The sequence below is a fragment of the Triticum aestivum genome, chromosome 7B (assembly GCF_018294505.1).
Source record: "Triticum aestivum cultivar Chinese Spring chromosome 7B, IWGSC CS RefSeq v2.1, whole genome shotgun sequence".
Lineage (NCBI taxonomy): Eukaryota > Viridiplantae > Streptophyta > Magnoliopsida > Poales > Poaceae > Triticum > Triticum aestivum.
Window position 1 is genome coordinate 7,940,927 of NC_057813.1, and position 8,947 is coordinate 7,949,873.

The window sequence follows — 8,947 nt, forward strand, 5'->3', positions numbered from 1 at the left end:
GGACCTGCAACTAGGGGTTTCTGTCGGCCCAGTTGCAAGTCCACCCTCAACTCGCAACTCGAGGGTGTTGTTTTGTTTTCACCCTAGTTGCAAGTCCACCCCCGACTTGCAACTCGAGGCATGTAGTTTTTTTAGGGGCCCAATTGCAAGTCAACCTTCGACTCGCAACTAGGGGGCGTATATTTTGTAGGGGCCCCAATTACAAGTCAACCATCGACTCACAATTGTCCGTGTGCGGATGGACTGGCCCAGGCACACTCGTCCGCTATTGTAATATTTTTGGACAAACAAACAAGAGACAATACGTGGAATGATGCCATACTTAGATGTGACATAACTATTCAAAAAGAATTGTCCGTGTTTTCAAGAAAGTGTTAGTGTTTCAGAAAATATTCAAAATTTTAAAAAATTAATATCATTTTAAAAACTTTTTGAGATTTTTAAATTGTTCATGTTTTCAAAAATTGTTTGTGTTTTCAAACATGTTTGCAACTACAAATATTGTTCACATTTTTATTAAAATATTCTGCATCTATAAATTTGTTCACAATTTTTTAATAAATGTTCAAAAAGGTTTCAAATCTGACTATGTAGTGAGTTCCTAAATATTCACACTGAATAATTATCACAATCATCCATTTGTTCTAGTGGCTAGAAGACACGCGTTAAGTAGTTGGAGCTCGGTAGTTCGATTCCTTCTTAACTGTGGCTTTTGTCTTGCAACGTTTTCTTGTTTTTTCTCAGACGAAACAACACACTTAGGATTTTTTTCCTGTCTGCTACAAACCAACAAACTTCGGTGCCTAGCTGTGTATACCGGCCCAGTCGAGACGCACTCAGCTTGTTTAGCACCAACGGAGAAACTTGGCTGGACAACCATCAAACAGAAAAAAACGAACCAGTTGTAGAAAGTTGTCAATGAAAGAGCCACAAACAAAATGTGACATCATGTTAGATGTGAGATATTATCCCACATCTAGATGTGACATAGACAAACCCTTAAAAAAAACTACTTTTGTTGTATTGTTCAACCGTGTAAACGAGCATCTCTAGCAAAACCCTTATAACCGAAGCCCTCAAATGCCTCCTCTAACATTAACTCCTTAAATTTGTGAAGTTAACAAAAAAAATGTTCCTAGTCGAACTCTCAAATTTAACTCCTAATTTTTTTTGCACACAATTTTCATTGAACATATAAATTGAAAGTACTTGATTCGAACTCAAACTTAAACAATGCTAGCACATCATATATTGTATAACATAATTTTGGATAGTTCAATCTAAGCTAATATAAATTTAAATAGTCCTAATTGTCTTCCATCATGAGTTTCTCCCAATCCACGCAATCATCGGGTGAGTCGCCGGACAAAAGTTCGATCACGGAGGGTCCGACCACTAGTAGAAAAACACCTATTAGTCCCGGTTCGTAAGGGCCTTTAGTCCCGGTTCATGAACCGGGACTAATGGGTCGTTACTAATACCTCCACCCATTAGTCCCGGTTCAAACACGAACCGGGACCAATGTGCCTCCACGTGGCCCTGTGCGCCGAGCCCAGTCAGGGGGCCTTTGGTCCCGGTTGGTGGCTCCAACCGGGACCAAAAGGCATCCACGCGTCTGCATTCCAGTGGCTGAGGTTTTTGTTTTTTGTTTTTGAAAGGAGGGGGGTTGGGGGTTTTGGGGGGTTAATTTAGGTGTTTCATATATTGTGTTAGCTAGCTAATTAATAGAGAGAAGTGTCTCTCTTATGTCTGTGCTTGGTCGACGCTACGTACTATATATACATAAGTGATTGAGAGAACCATTCAGTACAAAAGTTCGTCATGCATACCGAGAGAAGTGATCGATCGACCTCTCCTTCTCCGAGAGATTGGTCGAACAACAAGTTTTCGTATCATGTATCCGACGCTACTGGCTACATACAGGTACAATATGTATAAGATCTCTTAATTACACAAACCCCTAGCATTTGAAATCAATTTCCACATGGTATTCTCCGGCTTTACTGATGACGTGTTCAAGAAAGAATCCCGCCAATTCCTCTTGAATTGCTTTCATGCGATCTGGTTCTAAGAGTTCATCCCGCTTCTGCCACGTCTAATTTGAAGAAAGGGGTTAATTAATACATATATATGAATGAAACTCAACAGAAATGATGGTGTAATAAAATTAAATTGTGAATATTATTGCTTACGCACTTCATATTTTCTTCTAGAGTAGCCTCGCTTGTTTTTCAAAGTCGCGGTGTAGATGAACTCGCACACGTAGTATCCACAGAAATCATTCCCTTCCTCCTGCCACAAGCACTTTACGAGAAATAGAGGTCAATCAAACTGATAATGAAGCATTATAAATGGCATTGATGAAAGTATAGCTATAGAATCAACGGGAGATGCGCGCAACTAGCTAGCCAGTAGTACTTACACTGGTAGAAAAAGAGGCTTCCGTCCAGCCCCATTAGTCGCGAAACTGTAGGAACCGCGACTAATGAAGTCTTTAGTCGCGGTTCGGCAGACGAACCGCGACCAAAGGCCTGGGCCCAGGGCGCTCGGTGGCCAGCTGGTGCACGTGAGGGGCTTTAGTCGCGGTTGGCCAGGCCAACCGTGACTAAAGGTGCGCAAAGGCCTTTAGTCGCGGTTGGCCAGGCCAACCGCGACTAAAGCTCCTCCCCTATATATACCAGTTCAGCACGCTCACTTAGCCATTTGGTGTCACTTCTCTTCACAAGCTTCACAAGGGGGTGTAGGTTTGCTTTTGGTTCCTCTTATGCACACAAGGTGTTTGATGAAATGCCCTAAGAGGGTGAAACAAACATGATATGAAGTGTTGGAGCCACACTTGAGGTTCCTCATTTATTTTTTCCTCCTCGATCGCGGTTAGCAACTTGAACCTTTCATGCATGTGTGTCATTGATAAAATATGCATGTGTGCAGTTCATTGTTTAATTTATATTATTTGTAGCTAGTTAGTTTAACAAATGCATGATGGTTAATTATATATTTTATATTATAATAATGCAGATGAATCGGCAATGGATGTACGGTAACTGACTCTCCGGCGAGTTCACTACGGGTTTGAAAGATTTCCTCGTAGTGGCTAATGCGAACAAGCAGGGGGGTTTTGTTATCTGTCCATGTGTTATCTGTAAGAATCAGAAGGGTTACTCTTCCTCAAGAGATGTTCACATGCATCTGCTTCGGCACGGTTTCATGCCAAGCTATAATTGTTGGACCAAGCATGGAGAAAGAGGGGTTATAATGGAAGAAGATGAAGAAGGGGATGATTTCATCGATGAAAGCTATCTTGCTCATTTCGGTGATACTTTCATGGAGGATGCTGAAGGTGAAGGGGAAGGTGAAGAAGAGGCACGTGATGATCCCGTTGATGATCTTGGTCGGACCATTGCTGATGCACGGAGACGTTGCGAAACTGAAAAGGAGAGGGAGAATTTGGATCGCATGTTAGAGGATCACAGAAAGGCGCTGTACCCCGGATGCGATGATGGTCTGAAAAAGCTGGGCTGCACACTGGATTTGCTGCAATGGAAGGCAGAGGCAGGTGTAGCTGACTCGGCATTTGAAAACTTGCTGAAAATGTTGAAGAATATGTTTCCAAAGGATAACGAGTTGCCCGCCAGTACGTACGAAGCAAAGAAGGTTGTCTGCCCTCTAGGTTTAGAGGTTCTGAAGATACATGCATGCATCAACGACTGCATCCTCTACCGCGGTGAATACGAGAATTTGAATGAATGCCCGGTATGCACTGCATTGCATTATAAGATCAGAGGCGATGACCCTGGTGACGATGTTGATGGCCAGAAACCCAGGAAGAGGGTTCCCGCCAAGGTGATGTGGTATGCTCCTATAATACCACGGTTGAAACGTCTGTTCAGGAACAAAGAGCATGCCAAGTTGTTGCGATGGCACAAAGAGGACCGTAAGTCGGACGGGGAGTTGAGACACACCGCAGATGGAACACAATGGAGAAAGATCGACAGATGGTTCAAAGATTTTGCAGCTGACGCAAGGAACATAAGATTTGCTCTAAGTACGGATGGCATGAATCCTTTTGGCGAGCAGAGCTCCAGCCATAGCACCTGGCCCGTGACTCTATGCATCTACAACCTTCCTCCTTGGTTGTGCATGAAGCGGAAGTTCATTATGATGCCAGTGCTCATCCAAGGTCCGAAGCAACCCGGCAACGACATCGATGTGTACCTAAGGCCATTAGTTGATGAACTTTTACAGCTGTGGGTTGGTGTCCGTGTGTGGGATGAGCACAAACAAGAGGAATTTGACCTACGAGCGTTGCTTTTCGTAACCATCAACGATTGGCCTGCTCTTAGTAACCTTTCGGGACTGTCAAATAAGGGATACAATGCATGCACGCACTGCTTACATGAGACTGAAAGTGTACATTTGCCAAATTGTAAGAAGAACGTGTACCTTGGGCATCGTCGATTTCTTCCGAAAATTCATCCAGTAAGAAAGAAAGGCAAGCATTACAACGACAAGGCAGATCACCGGCCGAAGCCTGCGGAACGCACTGGTGCTGAGGTATTTGATATGGTCAAGGATTTGAAAGTCATCTTTGGAAAGGGTCCTGGCGGACAATCAGTTCCGAAGGGAGCTGACGGGCACGCAGCCATGTGGAAGAAGAAATCTATATTCTGGGAGCTAGAATATTGGAAAGTCCTAGAAGTCCGCTCTGCAATCGACGTGATGCACGTTACGAAGAATATTTGCGTGAACCTCCTAAGCTTCTTGGGCGTGTATGGGAAGACAAATGATACAAAGGAAGCACGGCAGGACCAGCAACGTTTGAAAGACCCTGATGACCGGCATCCGGAATGGTTTCAAGGTCGTGCCAGCTACGCTCTGACCAAAGAAGAGAAGGTCATCTTTTTTGAATGCCTGAGCAGTATGAAGGTCCCGTCTGGATTCTCGTCCAATATAAAGGGAATAATAAACATGGCGGAGAAAAAGTTCCAAAACCTGAAGTCTCACGACTGCCACGTGATTATGACGCAATTGCTTCCGATTGCTTTGAGGGGGCTCCTGCCGGAAAATGTTCGAGTAGCCATTGTGAAGCTATGTGCATTCCTCAATGCAATCTCTCAGAAGGTAATCAATCCAGAAATTCTACCACGGTTACAGAACGATGTGATCCAATGTCTTGTCAGTTTCGAGTTGGTGTTCCCGCCATCCTTCTTCAATATTATGACGCACCTCCTGGTTCACCTAGTCGAAGAGATTTTCGTTCTCGGTCCTGTATTTCTACACAATATGTTCCCCTTCGAGAGGTTCATGGGAGTATTAAAGAAATATGTTCGTAACCGTGCTAGGCCAGAAGGAAGCATCGCCAAGGGCTATGGAAATGAGGAGGTAATTGAGTTTTGTGTTGACTTTGTTCCTGACCTTAAGCCGATTGGTCTTCCTCGATCGCGGCACGAGGGGAGACTAAGTGGAAAAGGCACGATCGGAAGGAAATCAACGATATGTATGGACGGCCATTCTCTGACTGAAGCACACCACACTGTACTGACCAATTCCAGCTTGGTGGCTCCGTACTTTGAGAAACACAAGAATATTTTACGCTCGGACAACCCGGGGAAGCCTGAATCCTGGATTAGGAAGGCCCACATGGAGACTTTCGGCAGTTGGTTGAGAAAACATTTAATGAAAAAGGAAAAAGGAAGAAAAAAAAGAAAAAGGAAGAAAACAACAGAAGAAAAAAAGGAAGAAGAAAAAAAAGGAAGAAGAAAAAAAGAAAGAATTTTTAAAATTAAATACGTGAAAATACGTGAAAGAATTTTTTGTGTCTAATAAAATCAATTTTTTGAAATACACGAATAATTTTTAAACGGAGAGGGGCGGCGAGGGGGGCGGCGATGCGCGCGGTGTTTTTTTAGGGATCGAGAGGGGACGGCGAGGGTTATAAATGTGTTGTCCTCGCCTCCCCTCTCGCGCTCTACCGCGACACCCTCTCCCACCCCTTCATCGCCCCCTCCTTTCGCCACCGCCCTTTCGCCACCGCCACCGCCACCGCCCCCCTTCTTCACTTAATGAATTTGTTTTTACTACATGTTTTCAGGACTGACATAATGGCGGACGATAGAGCTGACCCGATTATGGACAACTATGATCCGGACGGTGAAGCACATATGTTCGGCATCATAAACGGCGATATTCTATATGTGCCGACCGGAGAAGAAGAAGATGATATCTCTTCTTATCTGAACCTTGACGGTGAAGATGAAGGGCGCCGTCAGCAAGATGATGCCGAACAAACGTCGATAAACGACGATCTTCAAATGGAAGTAGCAACCACCTCCGGCGCCGAGGTATATATATACATTGAGCCTCTGGTGATACAAACTAACTGATTTGAATAAATATGTGTGTACTAACGCGCGCGACTCTTTCTTATTTTAGCCCTCGGCCGGATCGTCGAAACAATCGAGTACGTCGTCAAAGCGTGGCGCAACCAAAACGATGAAACAAGGAGAAACATGCACCATCGAGGTTGTCGACAGTGCAACCGGCAGGCCGCTGGAGCCCCGCAAGAACGCCACCAAGTTTGTCAGCCAATGCGGAGCCATTGTTAGAGACAACGTCTCGATCACCGTCCAGGAGTGGAATGAGCCAAAGAAGGCACGAAATGATGGTTTCACTTTTGTCGATAAGAGAACAAAAAAAGATTGCTTCAAGAAGCTTATGGAACATTTCGTTCTACCTCCGGAATACAACAAATTCGATGAGGAGGGTAACAAGATTGAGGAAAACAAGGAGAGGAGGAGGCTAGTCAAACAGTTCGCTCTTCATAAGATGGCCGACGCATTCCGGAAATTCAAGCAAAATCTAGCCCATGACTTTGTCAAGCAGAACAAGACTCCGGATTTCAAAGGACAATATGAGAAACTGAAACATGATTGGCCAGAATTTGTGAAGCAAAAGAAATCGGAGCAGTTCATTCAAATATCGAAAAAAATAAGGAAAATGCGGCTAAGAAGGAGTACAATCATGTTATGGGGCCAGGAGGGTATCACATTTGGGTGCCTAGGTTGGAGAAGATGGAGAACGAGCTGAGGGCGCGAGGAATCCGTCCAGGTACGGAGGGATGGGACCCAAGGGCCAAAAGCTGGTGGTACGGGCATGGGGGAACGCTGAACCCGGAGACAGGGGAGTGTGTTTACCGGGGCAAATTAATTAAACCCACCCAAGCCCTTATTAACGCAATGAGGGATGCTCAACAGGGGAAGATCAAGTTCAACAGAGAGAATGACGCGCTGACAAAAGCCCTCGGGAATCCTGAACACGGAGGACGTGTACGAGGCATGGGGCACATTCCGTGGAAAATAGGGTTCCCCCAGAACGATGACCCGTACGATTACAGAAGCCGTAAGAGAAAGATGGATCGGGAAGCAGATGTTGTGGCGCAGTTGGCATCGGAAATGGATGTGATGAAGAAAACCATGAGTGTACTAGTAGCCGAAAGAGATGCAGCTCGGGTGCAGCATGAAGATCATCCAGTGGATCTCGGAAGCCAGCAGCGGAGAAGCAGCGTGGCTTCCACGGAGGCCCCACCGGCTGGTGCAGATGCACCGACGATCGAAATTACTGCACCGGAGCCTCTGGTGGTCCAAATTACTGCACCGGAGCCTCTGGTGGTCGAAATTACTTCACCGGAGCCTCCTCGCTACCCCGTGGACGATATAAAGGAGATGAAAGAATGTCATCTGTATTATCCTATCGGGAACATGTCCATGAAGGTAGCCATCGGCAGTGCTTTACCATGTTTACCTGGAGCACTCCACCACAACAACCCCATTCAAGATGGCTATGCTCGTGTCACGGTGGAGGACATAGTCCAAGGGTTTGAGGACCTGGAGATTGACATTGCTACACCTGAAGGGGAGAAAAGACTTGGAGATGTCAAGCGCCATTTCATTCTATGGCAAAAGAAGTTTATCAAGTTTCCAGGCGAGGCGCCAAGGACAACAAGTCCACCCCCCTACGGTGGTGGTGGTGGCGGTGGCGGTGGTGGTGGTGGTGGTGGTGGTGGCGGTTCACCTACACCTCCGTCACGTCAGCCGACGCCGCCCCCCAATCCACCTCCGGCAAAGAAGCAGAAGCAGTCCTGGATTATTAACCCGGACCCTTATGTACCTAAGACCACAAAGGTACCGGAGCCATCACTGAAGCCTCTCCCCACAAGGCCTTGGGAACGTAGTGCCGAGGAAGTCGACGCGGCCGCGGCTGCTGATTTGGAGAAATGGAAGGCGGACTGCAAGAAGAAAAGAGAGCCCGAGCCCAAGCCAGTATTTTCTGATGAGCAAAAGAAGTGGGCTAAGTCATTTTTGAGCACACCGTCCCAAGCCGCGAAGAATCTGCCTAACGACTATGCACGTGAACTTCGCAGGCAGGCACTCATGTTCAAGGAGAACAAAGAGCGGGAGAAGGCCGAAAGTAAAAAAAGCAGGAAACAAGTTGCCCAGCTCGGGGAACAAAGTAAACAATCGATTGCCCCGCTTATAGTGGAAGCCTTCTGTCCGGATGCCCCCGAGATCATACAAGCTGCGGCAGCACAGGGATTGACTGTAACGAGTGCCAGAGAACAAGCGGCCAACTTAGGTATTACTCTTCGTGAACTGTTAGGCCTTGATGAGGCGCCAGTGAAGGAGGTAGTAATTACATATGTCAAGAATGGGCCTCTCGTCGAGCCTGCGCAGGAAAAGGATCTACCTCCACAAATGAAAGGTCTGCTGAAATGGTACAAGGGTTACATAAAAAATAAAAACGCCAAAGAATATATTTATGCGGAAGTTAGACATGAGCATCACTTCAAACATTACTATGTACAAATTGAACTGAGTGAATTGTTCCAGCTTTTCAATCTGCGCGAGCTCGATAAATCTATCATCAGTTGCTACGTTCTGTAAGTGATTTA